The following is a 17,426-nucleotide window of genomic DNA, read 5'->3' as shown; positions in this document are numbered from 1 at the left end:
GGCATGAGTAGGAAGAGGTGTGGCGAGAGGGGAAGCAGGCCAGGGTGAGAACCAGGGTGAGAACTTCTAGGACCTTCTGAGTAGCAAAAGGACTTGACTTTCTGCATTTTGAAATGAGAGCCATTGGAAGGTTTTGAGCACGAGTGCCATGATCTGACTTCTCTTTTAAGCAGATTTCTCTAACTGCTGTGTTAGGAAGATAATGAAGGAGTCAAGAGACCTACAGCTGGAAAATGCTGGATTTGGAAAGCAGCTCATAAAATAACTAGTGATTAAAAAAAATTATATGTATTTATGTGTGTAGTGAGAGTATATTAGGCTTCTCCAGAGGAGCAGAGCCCATAGGATGTACGTATACATGACCACGGAGTCTGAGACTCCACGATCTACGCGATGAGTTGGCGGGCTGGAGACCCAGGAAGAGCCTGATGTTTCAGTTCAAGTCTGAAGGCAGGAAAAAAGCCAAAATTCCAGTTCAAAGGCGTTCATGCGAAGAGAATCCTCTCGTACTCTAGGGAGTGTCAGCCTTTTTTGTTCTAGTCAGGCCTTGAAATGATTGGATAGAGCCCAATCACATTAGGAAGGGCGCTCTGCTTACTCCGTCTGCCAATTTACACGCTAATCTTATCCAAAACAGTCTCACAGAAACACCCAGAATAATGTTTGACCGAATAGCTAGGCACTCCAGGAGCAGTCAAGTTGACACAAAAAATTAACCATCACAAGCGCACCCCTTGTCAACATGGCCTCACACACATCTCCAAGATTATTTGGAGATTAAACTATACCTAATCTCCAAATGCAGATAATAACGGGTCATTATCCCATCTAACGTGATAAACTATCTTGCATACAACCAGGTATGCACTAACCCTTCCCCCAAAGGAAGAAGTAAAGTCCTTGAGTGATGTTTACTCTTCTTGTAACTTAATATTATGCTATAAATCGACAATACTTAAATACTATGATATTAAGTCAATGCATCTCATATCACATGATAAAGGGGTAAGAGAAAACAAAGACATTCATTAAGAATATTGTTGTGAATATTTTGTTTTTGTGAATGTTCTTGTGTATACACACAAATACATTATTTGCAAATGCATATACACACGCATACTCACAAAATAGGGAGACTATATTCATGACAATCACAGTCCTCATTTCTGTAACTGGTCGTATGGTCATAACTGGTTTTTAGAGCTACTTTTCCTATTATTCATTCTGTATTTCTTTTGCCCTCATCAAGCCTCCCAGCTGGTCGTGATTCTTTATCTGATGAGGTAACTCAGAATTTCATTCCTAAAGCGTCTGGGTCAGTAGTAGTCCTGCCTGGACTGTGTTGTAGTTTTTCATAGACCTTAACCACAGGGCACGGTAACATCAAGAAATGCCCTAAAGGAACTCTATTCCAGACCTACTCTCCCTTACCCCCACTGTGACGTAATAAAGCGATTTCTTCAAGGTGGTCAGGATCATTCATTCCAGTCAGCACAGTAACTCTGTTTTGTCTATTGATTCAGAGGCCTGAGGCGCCCAAAATAGCCAGCCTTCAGTCTTAACTTTAAGTTCAATGAAATCATCGTGTCCCCTGATGGAAGCAGTCCTCCCTCTGGAACTCGAACCCCTAGGCCAGCAGAGCATAAAGGGCGTGTGAACAGGAAGCAAAACTTTTGCTATGAATCACTAGAAGTAATGATGAATGATGCCGCTCCCATTTCCACCCGTTGATTCCTGGACCCATGACTCCTGGCTATTGAGAAACAGAAAAATTGGACACTGATGCAGAGAGCATGCAGCCTTCTGGAAAACCTTGCCCCAGCCCTGTGAGGTATTGTCATCAAGCTGGCACTAGAGTTGAGTCCTCCTTAATGGCCGTTCCAACCTTCTGTCAGGTGAGCTGCTTTGAGGAGGTTGGGAAATATGCTAAGGCCAGTGAATTTTATGAACATAGGCCCACTTCATTTTCTACGAAGCGAGTTCCTTGATCAGAGGCAATGCGGTGCGGAACTGCAGTAGATAAGGCATTCTGTAAACACCTGAATAGTGATTTTGGCAGAATCATTGCCCTCAAAGAAGGCAAATTTGTTTCCAGTGTGTCTATTCCAGTTTTAAAAAAAAACAAAAATGCTGCCCTTTTCATGAACAAAGCAGAGTAATGTAATCGACCTGCCACAGGTAGCTGGATAATCACCCCGAGAGATGGTGCCATGCTGGGGACTTGGTGTGGATCTGAGCTGTTGTCAGATTGGGCACTCAGCAGTGGCTATAGCCGGGTCAGCCTGGGTGAGTGGAAGTCCTTGTGGCTGAGCACGTGCATAATCTCCATCCCTGCAACTGTGGTAATGAGAGGGATGGTGGGGGAAAGCGGGGGACTAGCATCCACAGCATGGGTCATCCTGTCCATTTGGTTATTAAAACTCTCCTCTCTCGAGGTCATCCTTTGGTCTCATTCCCATGGGACACAAATACCCTCACATTTTTTGGCATTCGGAGAAGTCTATCCACATATCTCTTTACCAAGCTTCCTTCTCACTAAATTTTCTAATCACGTTCCTTCCAAGTCTCCGACCATCCAACTAAACCATTGGCAACAGCCCACGGATTGGTATATGATCATGCATCTGTTTCTCCTTTCACGTAAAGTGAACAGCCAGGTGCACTATTTGGAGTTCTGCCTACTGGGAGGATTTCCCTTCACTGCTGACCTTCAGGGATGTCCCAGAAAGGGACAGTAGGGTTACAACTGTCCACTGAAGGTGGTGCCTGCACACCATACTGAACCATCCGCAAACCAGGCCTAAGTTCACTCTTCCTCTTCAGCTGATCACAGGGAAATCCTCATGAGGCCATAGGTACAGGCTTAAGAGAAGGAAAGCAGTATAGTCGGAGTGGGGACCATAGGCATTTAAGCCACTTCTTTCATGTAACTTGGTTGGGTCTTCAGGGCTTGGTCAATCATAATCATATATGTATCACTTCTATTGGGCAATGGAGTGCTGCTGTGTACACAACTCTATGGCTTGGTGGATCATAACACGCAGTTCATGATGGGCAGGTCACATGGTAACTTGGTGACCCACAGAAAAGCATTCAATCTCTAAGAGCAGTCTAAAAGTTGCTTCCTAAAAGAAGAGTAGTTATCTGTGATGGATGACAGGGCTTTGCTCCAAAATCCTAAAGGCCTATGCTGCAATTTGCCTATAGGGGCACCAAGCAGCATCTCTATCCGCCATTGCCACTTCAAGCACCATTGGATCTACTGGATCCTATGGCTAAGGTGGCAAAGCAGCTTGTACAGTAGCCTGGACCTGTTGCAAAGCCTTCTTTGTCCTGTACTTCACTCAAAACCAGCATCTTTTTGGATCACTAGATAATGAGCCAGAGTAACAGACCCGAACGAGCACTGTGTTGCTTCCGAAACCCAAAAAGGCCACTAGGCATGGTATCTTTTCTTGTCGTGGAAGGGGCCAGAAGCAACAACTTATTCTTGAAGTTATGGAGAACCTTTACCAGGAACATTTGCCAGATCAATAGCTGTATTCCAGTATCAGAAGATGTGTTAATTTGTTCAAGCAATGAAACCACCTCTGGTACAGCAGCTGCGATTGGAGTCACCACCTGGTTAAGCTTATGAAAATCCACTGCCCGTCTCCAAAATTCAATTGTCTTCTGCGCAGGCCGAATAGGCTAGTTGAATGGGGATGTGATAGAAATCACCACTCCTGCATCTTTCAAGTCCCTGATTATAGGCTAATCTCTGTAATCCCTCCAGGGATGCAGTGTTGCTTTTGATTTACCATTTTCCTTGATAGAGACAGTTCCACTTGCTCTCCCACCAGGATAGCCTTTACTCCCCAGGTCAGAGAACCAGCGTGGGGATTGTATCACCTAAGTCTGTCTAGTCCAATGATGCATTGTGGAACAGGAGAGATAACCACAGGATGAGTTTGGGGACCTGCTGGGCCCACGGTGGGACGGACAGGAGCTAAAATGCCATTCAGCACCTGACCTTCATAAGCCACTACTAGCAGACCACAGTGATGTTGTGGGTCTCTTGGAATCAAATCAGAATCAGTATCTAGTAGTTCCTGAAATGTCTGATTACTTCCTTTTCCTCAGCATACAGCTACCCTGAAAGAAAGCTATAGGTCCTTTTGGGGAAGGCTGGAGAAAGATTAGCAGCGTTTTTTGGCAGTGTTCCAGGATTCTTCCTCAGGGGGACTTGGTCTTCTCTTCATTCAAGGAGCTTGAGGTCTGGCTCAAGTCTGGGAATTTACTGAGGGGCCATATTCTGTTTTTAAGAGTCAGTTTAGACCTTCGTTCACTTAAACGAAAACTTTTCTGCTTATATGTATCAGGTAAGAATTCAGTAGGCTTCCTATCTGTTTCACTTCTAGGAGCATCATGATCGACTAGCCAACACCATAGATCTGTGTGAATCGGATTATTCTGATTGCCTTCACTCTGCTCTCCATTACACTAACCACAACCACCTTGCCTTTGGTGGTTAAGTGCTGCACCTTGACTCCTACCACACAGAGATCCAATTACTGCCATGCATTTAGGTTTCCCAATCCAGGGACCTCAGTTCCCACCATGAGGTCCGTCCTACAGAGAAGGGTGGTCACAGAGCTCTTCAAGGATGCTGGGGCTCCCCTCACAAATTTATTTCTCAGAGTAGTGGTGAAAAGCATGACTTCTGGGCCCTCCCAGAGTGGGTGAGGGGGTCTTAAATGACAAATCCATTCTAATGTTCTAATTTCCCTGAGCCCTTGAATCCTCTACATTAAACGAAGGCAGGAGGGGCATTTCTAACTCACTCACTGAGTCCACCATTTGGTCCACGTCTCAGCAACAAACTGTTTGACCCCTTTGAACTCCCAAAACTACCATATTAAATGCATAATGTCTGCTCAGTCAGCCCCTGTCAAAAAATGCAGCCTGATCCAACTCAACAGTTCTTCTACCGTTAGCCCAATCCCAAGTATCCATTCCCGCAAACGTTCCCCAGATTTCTATCTGTAGAAATAGAACGCTTAAGCAGTTATTGTCAAGTGCAGCACACCTCCCTGTGAGTCACACTTCGTGCCTCACCTTTAAGGGCCTGGCTGAGGGGCAGCCCGGGTGGCTCAATGGTTTAGTGCCTCCTGGAGACCCGGGATCGAGTCCCACGTCGGGCTCCCTGCATGGAGCCTGCTTCTCCCTCTGCCTATGTCTCTGCCTCTCTCTCTCTCTCTCTCTGTCTCTCATGAATAAATAAATAAAACCTTTAAAAAAGGGGAAGAGGGCCTTGCTGGGACTTGAGTCTAGTTATGGGTCTAGAAGCGAAGACGGCTGGCAGGAGTGGGTCCTAAGGAAAATCAGCATCATCTTGCAGGCAACCACCTTAGGGAAAGCCACTACTGCTTCTTCAGGTGATGCAGAGTTAATCCCCTCAGTCAGGGTGCGGTGGCCTCTTCAACTAGCAAAGAAGACTCATCAGAATTCAGGGGTTCAATGTCCCCAGTTTTGTCAAAGTCTTCCCACACATTCCCATTCTCACTTTCCGGATCCCATCCTTCTTCCATCAGTGCTCTTACTTTGCAAGTGAACATATCGCAAGGCTGGGATTTCACTTGTATTACAGTTCAGCCAGCTGCAGGGTGAGGTTCTGGGTTGGATTCATCAATCTCACCCTGCAGCTAAAGGAGACAAGGGGCTCCTCCTAGGAATACATCGAAACTTGCAGGTCACTTATGCACCTCAGCTGGGAATTTATATCTCTGAGCTCATCCTTTGTTTTCACCATTTTTTCCAGAGACATGAGGAGCAATCAGCCAACCTCATTATATTTATTTGTTTGACAAAAAATAGCCAACAATATTATACACATAGTCACCCAGATACTTGCTTCTGGGCAGTGATTGATTATCATCAGTATCAAATGGTAATATTTTGTGTATCTCTATTGCCAGATCATGCCAGAGTATTAGTGATCTCCTTACTACTGGAAATAGAGTCATAATTAATCATAGTAGAGAGCCAATCCCAAAAACCCCAGAACCAATTCAGAAAACTCATCCTTAAAGTTCTATTTCTCTAGAATCACTCTTGGTACCAAAAACTATAGTAGTCAAGGTTCTTTACAGAAACAGAACTAATTTTATACACATATAAAATATATATTATTATTATAAATATGAAATAATAATTATTATAAATTTATGATATATATAAATATAGATTAAATATATCTATCTTAGAAAAGGGGAGAAAGAAATTTATTATATAAAATTGGCTCACATAATTATGGAATCTGGCACAAGTCCCAAGACCTGTAGGGTGAATCGGCAAGCAGGAGCCGGAGAAAAGCCAGCGACGCAGCTCCAGGCTGAAGGCTGGCAGGCTTCATGTGCAGGAAGAGTTGATGTTTCAATCTGAGTCTAAAGGCTGGAAAAGGCTTCTCTCCCAGTTCAGAGGCAGTCAGGCGGAAGGAGTGCTCTCTTGTTTAGGGAAGGGTCAGCCTTTTTGTTCTCTTCAGGCCTTCCACTGATAAAACGTGGTCCACCCACATCGGGAAGGCAATCGACTCTACTCTGTCAACCTCAATGTTAATATTCTCAGAAACACTCTCACAAACATGCCCTTGATAATGTATGGCCATATAGCTGGGCGCCTTGTGGTCTAATCAAGTTGACACATAAAATTCACCCTAACGAAGAGGTTTTAATGATTAAAAAAAAAAATGAGCAAACATTTCTCCCTCATACACATGCTACATATATACAGGCAAACCTCATTTTATTGTGCTTCACTTTATCGCATGTCACAGACACAGCATTTTTTTTTTTTTTTTTTGCAAACTGAAGGTTTGTAGCAACCCTGCATCAAATAGGTCTATCAGTGCCATTTTTCCAACAATATATTTCATTTCATGTTTCTGTGTCACATTTTGGTAACTTTCACAATATTTCAAACTTTTTCACTATTGTTATATTTGTTAAAGTGATCTGTGATCAATGGTCTCTGATGTTACTACTGTAATTGTAACTGTGGTGTTATTATTGTAATTGTGGGGTTCCGCAAACTCTGACCGCCATAAGATGGCAAACTTAATAAATGTGTCTGGTCCAGTGACGAGCCTTTCCCCCATCTCTTTCATTCTCCTTGAGCCTCCCTATTCCATGAGACACAATAATGTTGATATGAGGCCAATTAATAACCCTACAATGGCTTCTAAGTGTTCAAGTAAAAGGAAGAGTCACATGTCTCACCTTAAATCAAGAGCTAAACATAATTCAGGTTAGGGAGGAAGGCATGTCAGAAGCCAAGACAGGCTGAAAGCTAGGCCTCTTACATCAGGCAGCCAAGTTGTGAATGCAAGGAAAAGTTCTTGAAGGAAATTAAAACTTCAATGCCCGTGAACACACAAATGATAAGAAAGTGATACAGCCTTGTGCTGATATGGAGAAAGCTTCAGGGGTCTGGATAGAAGATCAAAGCAAAGCAACAATAACATTCCCTTAAACCACAGCCTGATCCAGAGCAAGGCCTCACTCTCGTTAATTCTGTGAAGGCTGAGACAGGTGAGGAAGCTGCAGAAGAAAAGTTGGAAGCAGAGGTTGGTTCATGAGATTTAAGGAAAGAAGTTAACCTCGAAGTTCAGGGTGAAGCAGCAAGTGCTGGTATGGAAGCTCCAGCAATTTATCCAGAAGATCTAGCTCAGATAATTAATGGAGGTAGCTCCACTAAACATTTCCAATGCACATAAAGCCTTCTATTGGAAGAAGATGCCATCTTGCACTAGAGAGGAGAAGCCAATGGGAGTCAGGTTGAGTCCCATCTTAGAAGATAATGAGGCTGGTGACTTTAAATTGGAGATAATATTCAGTTTCCAGTCTGAAAATCCTAGGGCCTTTAAGAATTATGAGGAATCTATTCCACTTGTGCTCTATAAATGGAACAGCAAAGCCTGGATGGTAGCATATCTGTTTTCAACATGTTTATTGAATATTTTAAGGCCACTATTCAGAACTACTATTCAAAAAAGAAGATTCTTGGGCAGCCCCTGTGGCTCAGCAATTTAGCACCACCTTCAGCCCAGGGCCTGATCCTGGAGACCCGGGATCGAGTCCCACGTTGGGCTCCCTGCTTGGAGCCTGCTTCTCCCGCTGCCTGTGTCTCTGCCTCTCTCTCTCTCTCTCTCTATCTCTCTCTCTGTCTCTCATGAATAAATACTTAAAATCTTAAAAAAAAAGAAGATTCTTTTCAAAATATAATTGTTCATTGACAATGCACCTGGTCACCCAAGAGCTTGATGGAGATGAACAATGAAATTAATGTTTTCATGCCTGCTAACACAACGTCCATGGATCAAGGAGTCATTTTGGCCTTCAAGTCTTATTATTTAAGAAATACATTTTGTAAGGCTAGAGCTGCCACAGATAGTAATTCCTCTGATGGATCTGGGCAAAGTCCACTGACAACCTTCTGGAAAGGATTCACCATTCCAGATGTCATTTAGAATATTTGTGATTTGTGAAAAAGGTCAAAATATCAGCATTAACTGGAGTTTGGAAGAAGTTGATTCTAATCCTCATGGATGACTTTGAGAGGGTCAAGAATTCAGTGGAGAAAGTAACTACAGATGTCGTAGAAATAGTAAGAGAACTAGAATTAGAACTAGAGCCTAACATGTGACTGAATTGCTACTATCTCATAATCAAACTTGAAGTAATGGGGAGCTGCCTCTTATGGATGAGCAACAAAGGTAGTTTCTTGAGATGGAATCCACTCCTGGTGAAGATGCTGCAAAGATCGTTGAAATGACATCAAAGTATTCAGGATATTACATAAGCTTAGTTGATAAAGCAGCAGTAGGGGAGAAGATTGACTCCAATTTGGTAAGAAATTCTACTGAGGGCAAAATGCTATCAAATAGCATCACAGGCCACAGAGAAAGGAAGAACCAATCTATGCAAAAAACTTCATTATTGTCTTATTTGAAGAAGTTGTCACAACCACCCCAATCTTCAGCAACCACCATCCTGATGAGTCAGCAGCCATCAACATTGAAGCAACATCCTCTACCAGCAGAGATTACAATTCGCTGACAGCTCAGATGATGTTAGCACTTTTTTTTGGCAGTAAAGTGTTTGTTAATTAAGGTACGTACATTTTTGTTAGACATATGCTATTGCACACTTAACAGATATAGCAGAGTATAAAAATAACTTTTATACATACAGGAAAGCAAAAAATTTATTTGACTCGCTTTATTGGATATTTACTTTATTATGGTGGTCTGGAAACAAACCTGCAATATCTCCAAAATGTGCCTATACTCAAAACTGATTCATAATCTGCATATTAATTCTGGTATCCAATTTAAAGCAAATGCCTCCTCTTATAAATATATATTTAGTATTAATATCTCTTTCAGAGCATGTCCCTGACATTATGTGATAAAATAGTATTGTGAAAAAAAAATAGTATTATGAAATGTTTATTATGATTTCTCTCCAAGAATGATATTATTACTAAGTCTGAGAATGATTTCACAATCTTTTCAGCTAGAAAATACCTTACATGTTTTTAATATATGAACTAAAAATTTAAATCCACTTTTAGACTATTATTTATTTGGGGGACAATGCAATTTTTTTAATTTTTTCCTTTTTATAGAAATAATGCACTGGTCAGAGGTTTTGCTGCATAATTTTGAAAATTATATAAAACTCTGTGGGTTCTTTCCACTATTTGAAAAAGTTCTATAACACACAAGAGACCAGGGTCAAAAGGCCCATTGATCTAATGAAGTCTGATTTTCAAATATTCATGAACAGGTCTCCTAATTAGTTTGCTCTTTGGCTATCCTTACAAATCATCATAATTGTAATTTCACTTGTCCCAGTAGCAAAAGATTCACATTCCGTGATGAAACTGTAATTTCATGATTATAAGTAGTTAATGATCATAAAATATTTTTAATTACAGCAATTGTACTATCATTTTGTTATTAATCTTTTTAAAAGATTTTTATTTATTTATTCATGTGAGACACACAGAGAGAGGCAGAGACACAGGCAGAGGGAGAAGCAGGTGGGGGTGGTTTGGTGAGGAGCAGATACTGACCTCATTGTGCCCTGACACTGCTGTACCCTTCTACATGGAGAGAAGAGACTCAGGGTCTCAATTGGGAATAAAAATAGGTTCTCAAAAAAAAAAAAAATACTTGTCATTAATTTAATACTTCAGCAAAGTATATTTTAATTGTTGATCCATCTTGTGAATTCAGGATATACTTAGCGCTATGGTCTCAATAACAAAAATAATAGGATTATTAATAAGCAAAGAATAATATACAAATGATGTGATATAAGTTATTTAAATAGACTAATTCATTGCTTGTGGCACATATACAATTCTAGAAAATGTAATGATTATTCAGAACATAAAGAAATTTCTGTTATGAAAATCATTATTATTGTTTTATTTCAAATTTATGAAATGTATGCGAGCAAATATTTCATGTTCTTCTTCTGAATTGCCTAAACTCCTATGAATCACCCATAAACCATCAGGGACCACCCGTGTTCCGTGGACTGTGCTTTGAGAAACACTGCCCTCGAGGTTCATTGCAGATACTTTAGGGAACGCACCAAAAGGCAAGAGGAAGGAGAGGCTGGAAGAAGAGGAAGACATCTGATTTCAATAAGAGGATTCAGCTTTCACCTAATTTACATATTGGGTTGGTGAGAAATTTTTCTATTTCAAGAAATGTTTCTACTGATAAAAAAAAAGTTTAAAAAGCATAATCACTAACTTTGTTGAGAAGAGGAAATATCAGTCAATTGAAGATACATTACTTGGCAATATCCTATTATTAGCTAGTTATAGAGCTAGAAGAAGGATTTAAGTTCTCTTAATTCAAGACAGTGGTCTCTTCACTGTGTCATGTTCTCTTCTTCAGACAGGAAAAAACGGGAAAGGGGGTAGGATCTTTTGGGAGCAAAAAGCTCTTAAAACCATAGAAAGAGGGATGCCTGGGGGGCTCAGCAGTTGAGTGTCTGCCTTTGGCTCAGGGCATGATCCTGGGGGTCCTGGGATCGAGTCCCCCATCGGGCTCCCGCAGGGAGCCTGCTTCTCCCTCTGCCTGTGTCTCTCTCTCTGTGTGTGTCTCTTATTTAAGTTCCACATTTAGCATGAGTAAATAAATAAAATCTTTAAAAAAAAAAAACTGTAGAAAGATCTAAGGATGTGACTAAAGTAAATATCATATAGCATATGGAATAATACATCTGACATGAGCAAAATAAAGGGAAGAGAAATACATGAAACAGTTTTTATAGTATTTCTCGCTCTGAGAAAAGAAAGAAAATTAAGACAACTATTCCTGTTACACTGTTTCAGAAGGTAAAATCTACTTGAGAGATTGATTATAATAGATTAGCAGAATTTGATGTACCAAACTGGTTGTTCAGTAAACCCAATGGATCCATCATCTCTTGCATCCATCCAATTTTTTTTTTTTTTTTTGCTCTGATTTAAGTTATTTCTCTGGAAGACGTAGGATTCACTTGTCAGAGTTCCATTCTCTGAGCGTATCATTTCCCAGCCAGATCTACACTAAAAACAAGCATCAACTGCTGACCTTTTAAATTCATCACTCTTTGTAACTCCAATCACAGAAAAATACTTAGGAAAATGTGGCTCTTTCATCTCTGTGTGGTAGTGGATACATAGCTCTTCCTACAGAAGCTGGCAACCCCCAGTTCCTTTTCTCACTTGTGAGAAATGCTTTGAAAAAGCCATTTCCAGCCAAAGTTCTCAGCCTTCTATTTCCTCCTTTACTTAAAATGAGGAAATGATTTGTAGAAAGGGGAAAAAAAACAATAAAAGGATTCATTTATTGTCTACTTAGCTGGTCTGAATTATCTCCTGATCCACATCTTTGCTGACTTTGGGAACTCCTTGAGTCCATTCTCAGCATTCGACAGAGCCAGCTATTTTGCAAATTTTCATTCTCATAACCAACCTGGGAGTTTGTAAGACAAAATGCTAAACTTGCTTCAACATATGCCAGATGCTAAGGCTAAAATTACTATATAGAAAGGAGCCAAGAAACAGATAAAAGTCTAAATTGTGTGCGTGTGTGTACATGTGTGTGCGTGTGTTGGCATGTGTTGAAACATGCGTTCAAGACCACTATGTTTCATTTATTCCTACATCAAATTATCTTTGTAACCATAGTTATCTGACCTAACACTGAAGTGTCTTTGCATTCCCCAAGTAACAACAGATTAGGAAGATCTAAAATTTATTGACCACTTTTCACATGCCAGTTGTGCTGGGCATTTTATGTGCATTGTCTTATTTATTCCTCACCTTAGGCTACGAGGTGGACACACTTTGCAAATGCTAAATGTGGAACTTAAATAAATTAAATAAGTTTCCTGAGGCCACATAGCTATCCTTAAAGTACAGAGCCTGGATCCAACTCTAGGTCTAACTAGCCAGTCCATAATCATATTCTGGCCCATAGCAGATAAGGATGCTGCAAGAACATTACTCATTAAATTGCCATTTCTTCTTTATAAAAACTCATATATCACTGCTGTTCTTAGCATCAGGACTAATTGAGTTTCTTCTAAGCAAGTGATTATATTGATGAATATATCCTTATACTATATGGATAGTATATGAATTATAGGAATATTATATATTGAATTATAATAAATACATCCTTATATTACCTACTGAAAAATGCACAGCCAAACTCATAGCCCTCTTAAAACAGTGAAAAAAACCTTTAAGAACTTACTCAGAGAGAGAAAAAAAAAAGAACTTACTCAGTCACATCTTCCTGACATTTTCATTTTGTTCCTATTCCCATATTCTTTGAGTCCATTGTCTTCATTTCTATAATGTGTTTTTCATTTTATCTTGTTTTGTTTTCAGTGTCCATAATAGCTATATCAATGGTTTTCTGGAACAGAAAGGAGATAAATGTATAAAAACCACATAAACAAAACTGGGATGATAAGAGTCTCGAAATGTGAAAGATACTATGACAGAAAAGGTATCACCCGAAGATGAAAAAATTATTGCATATGACTGACATATGGATAACTGACAAGTGTCAACATGAGAAATATTTTTAGAGACTAACAAGTTGTTGGTAAGATTCCTTTCTCAGATGGTAAGACTCCAATTTATCACAAAAGAGCTTTGCCATCTCAAGAGAAAATTGTACATTTTAACCCAGCTTTTCTTCTGAAGCTGTCTGGAAAACATAGAAATGGAGATCAGTGGTGAGGATGAGGGAAGGCTGATAAGACAACATGTTGCTGCTGATATTTTGTGAGGTTTTCCCTTCAATGAGCACAACAGGTGAACCGGGTTGGGTTTTTTTCTCTCTAAAACTTTTTATTGGAGTATATCTTAGCATATAAATGAACACTTGCATTACTCTTCTCTTTAAACAAATTAAATAAAATTGCAGAAAACTCCAAAACAAAGAAGCTCCACTTCTTCCTTTGGCAGTCCCTAGAAAACCAAAATAAGGCCATTTTTCCAGTATAAAAAAAAAAAAAAGATTTATTTACTGACCATTTCAGCAATGATAGCATTTTGTAATTATTTGATATTTTGAGATCATCAATAATATGACATTACAATATGTCAATATTGTTCTCATTACAATAAAAGAAGACCGTGAAAATTACCAACAATTAAAGGCTTTTTCTTTTAATATACTCTACAGAGTATATTACAATTAAAGTCATTAAAGGATAGTGAGTATATCTATGTGAACCAGTACAGAAAAAGCTCCAAAATTTATCAGATTTCTCTCCTTCTCTTAATATATATCCTTTATGATATCTTTCTAAATAGGTAAAAATCACAAAAATTTAATGTTCTACTTTTTTTGACAATCACAATATCCTCTCTGCAACTTTAATTTATAAAGTTGGCATTTTAACATATTGTTGAATAATATGTATATATTGCATTGACCAGAATATATCCCCCTGAAAAGAACTCATTCTATTTATTATGCTAGATTAAAGAGTACCAAAATGACTTTTATTTTTAAAAGTCAAAATGACTTTTTTTTTATTAGAAATTTTCTAAGGCAGAATTATGCCCATAGAAAAACTCATAACTGAATCCATTTCAAAGAATAATAAAAGTTCTGAGATGAGCTATTGGCCTTTAGTTCAGTACTTTCCTTGGACAGCTTACATCCGGATTCTAAAACTTACTTTCATCTAATTAAAGTGTTCAGCTGAGAACATTTTCAGTAAATGTAAAATAAAGGAAATGTGTCTGAGGATTCTCTGACCATTTAATCATCCACATTTGGCCAAATCCTTAGAATGAAGGTCAATGAGTTATCTGAGACCTCCTCCGCATCACTCACGTTTTCTACCCAAACCAATCGATCCCAAGATTCTTATAAAAAGGAGCAAGCATAGACAGCCCAGACTAAACTGGCCCATTGGAATACACACTGAAGAGCTGTCTAGAAATCCAGCCTACTAAAACAAATACCCAAAACCCAACGTGGCTTCTTTCATTTCTAAACTCATCTTTCTTTCTTACAGATAGACTTGTTTTCTTTACCGAGGCTCTTAGATGAAACTTCTTGGAAAGAATTCAAGCCTGGGCTGAATGTGGCTGGCGTGGGCCTGTAGAGGGATCCCTCCATGACCACCGAGGCCAGCGCTACCTGTGGACGACCACAGCAGTTGTGTAATTAGGCTCAGCATCACGTGAGGAGCAATTTCTGATGGGAAACGAAGCCTCTACTTGAAATGGCCAGGGGCACTGGACAAGCAAAATGTAATTATCTGAGCTGAAACCCAGCTGACAACTCAAACAGCAAATGCCAGGGGGTCTTGAAGGATCAGATGCTTCATCTGCGTCAGGACTTCAGCCTTCAGCATCCTCTACTCCCTGTCCCCCAGAGTGGACAGAGCACTTAACACCCAGCCACCAGCACCGCTTAGTTTGGCGGCCAACTCCTGCCAGCACGGCGGAGGCCAGCTTTCTACTAACCGAGTAACTGAGACGAGGATCCAAATATCTAACACCAGATGAATTTTGATTCTTTCCAAACTGGGAGGATTATATAATTCTTCCTTCCTGCCCCTCCTAACCCAGAGAGAACCAGTTTTCCTTGCTTTTTAAGGTATACAGTTAGAGATAGGACAGCTCAGATGGGTCTTTTTCTGGCGCCCAATGAAGACATTCATTTAATTTACGTCTTTTGTAAGCTCATATGTTAAGAAAGAACTCTTGGGCCTTTAAGCCGCAGTCTCTGCTTTTTTTTTTTTTTTTTTTTAAAGTCAGAAACAAAGTGGACAGATGAAAACTGGGATATGATCGGAGCCACGCCAATGTTTGGTCTCAGGATTTTCTGTGCCTCTAGTGTGCTTAGTGACCACAATCACTAAGACAGGCTCTTTGCCCTAAAAAAATAAAATAAAATAAAGATAAAGATAAATAAAAATAAATGAATAAAAAATAAAAGTTCAGAACTTTTTGAGATATTAAGAGCTAGAGGTAGAAAAGATTTTCCAGTTCAATGATCTTATCCTGGTGAAGGCCTATTTCTTATCATATATACACATACACATTCCCCATTTTAATTTTCAATATTTCAGCTCATATTGGCTAAAATACCTTTCCCTAGGAGTATCTTTTATAATCAGTCTTGGCTATTAGAAATTTTTCCTGGTACTTTACTTAGCTCAATTATTCCTTTGTTTACCTTTATGCTACTAGTCTTAATTACACCCCATTGGACTTCTCTAAATAATTCTTTTCTTTACCCTTTGATTCATCACAGGAAAAACACTGTTCACATACCAGACATATTTATCATTCTCCTTCACATCACTTTTTTTTTTTTACTTTGGATGGTCTCCCAAGTGCCCCTTTAAGACAGTGACCAGTGGTCCTGTTTTGTGCCTGTTATCCCAGCATAATTGTTCACACCAGGGGATTGATTTGAATGAGGAATAACACAATTACTTTAATTTTATAGCAGACAATGTACTTGAGATCACTGTCACACTCTGCAGAAGAGAGGATGAAACTAAAGCTAATGTCCACTCTTTTATGTTCTACTTTATAGCACTCATCACAATGCTAAGATATTTAGAATCAATTATATAGCTATTTGTTTAATATCTGCTTTCTTCTTTAGACTGAAGCTTCATGAGAGCAGGATCATATTTCTCTGAATCTTTCCACCATTCTCGGGACCAGCACAGTGACCATCACACTATGGGTGATCAACAAATATTTGTTGAGTGAAGAAATAAATAACTTTGGATCTCAGAAACTCACAGAGCCCCGTGTAGCCGGCAATCTCCTCTATCTTCTCTGTATTACTCCAGCCTCTCACCAACCTCATTTTTGGTTTGGTTTGGTTTTATAAAATTATTTGTCCTCTATTTGCTTGGATGTGGCTAATTATTGACAAACTTTGTTCCTACACTCCTGAGATCCTGAAATTAAACCGAAAGGAATTTTTGGTATTGGATTACTGTTTGTCAACTATTCAATAGAATGAACACATCTAGAAATCCCAGATCCTATAAGCGAAATTAATCTTATTTAAAATCTTATAACCCACCCACTCACAGCACATCCCACTCACAGCACATCACAGCACAAAAAAAAAAAAAATCCTAGATTTTTTTTTTCCCCAATTTCCAAAAGATGTTTTCCGGCATTTATTCATCTCCAATAGCTCCTTTCTCTACACCCTTTTCGCAATCCTGTATTGACTCCATCACAACCTGAGAAATGTATTTGCTAAATCCCACTGCCTTTCCTAAGTAATGTGCTCTTTGTTTCTTCCTTTCATTGCCAGACTCTTTAAATTACTGGTCTTTGCTTTCATTGAAAATGTCCACTGGGACATGCTGCTAGCTCGCCCCAAGCTTATTGGACATGTTGCTTGTTGTCTTCTGGTTGCCCGTTAGCTTTCTTCTCAATAGTGCCACCACAGAGTTCTTCCAGTCAGCAAGACTCAAGGCTCTAAGATGGTCTTTGGGTCACCCTCTCCTTCACCCTTAGGTCCAATCAACCAAGACTTCCATTCTCATCTTCATCCCCACTGATGACACCCCAGTGCTGACCCTGATTGTCTAACCTGTAGAATCTATTGCACACGAGTTCCTGAGAGAAGCCTCATAGTTTTGAGTCCAACCTGCTTATTTAAATGTTACCTTCAGGCGCCTTCAGCCCAGGGCATGACCCTGGAGACCCAGAATCAAGTCCCATGTTGGGCTCCCTGCATGGAGCCTGCTTTTCCCTCTGCCTGTGTCTCTGCCCCTCTCTCTCTCTCTCTCTCTCTCTCTCTGTGTGTGTGTGTGTCTCTCATGAGTAAATAAATTTTAAAAATCTTTTAAAAAAATGTTACCTCC

At 39.8% G+C, this 17,426-nt stretch overlaps 1 long non-coding RNA gene across 3 annotated transcripts; it reads left to right on the top strand.

Annotated features, from left to right (window-relative positions):
• The first annotated feature begins 1,478 nt into the window (after positions 1–1,478).
• On the top strand, positions 1,479–16,448 carry LOC112654572 (uncharacterized). 3 transcript variants are annotated; one of them, XR_007402412.1, is made up of 5 exons: positions 1,479–1,895; positions 10,566–10,732; positions 12,943–13,063; positions 14,592–14,829; positions 16,199–16,448. It is a non-coding gene; the product is annotated as an uncharacterized LOC112654572 (long non-coding RNA). The 3 variants fall into 3 exon arrangements; XR_003133122.1 differs by having other exon boundaries at positions 12,943–13,162; XR_003133124.1 differs by lacking the exons at positions 10,566–10,732; positions 12,943–13,063.
• The last annotated feature ends 978 nt before the right edge of the window (positions 16,449–17,426 follow it).

Source organism: Canis lupus, chromosome 15 (assembly GCF_003254725.2).
Source record: "Canis lupus dingo isolate Sandy chromosome 15, ASM325472v2, whole genome shotgun sequence".
Taxonomy (NCBI): domain Eukaryota; kingdom Metazoa; phylum Chordata; class Mammalia; order Carnivora; family Canidae; genus Canis; species Canis lupus.
Note: the sequence above shows the minus strand (reverse complement) of the source record. Positions and strands in the feature narration are given on the sequence as shown.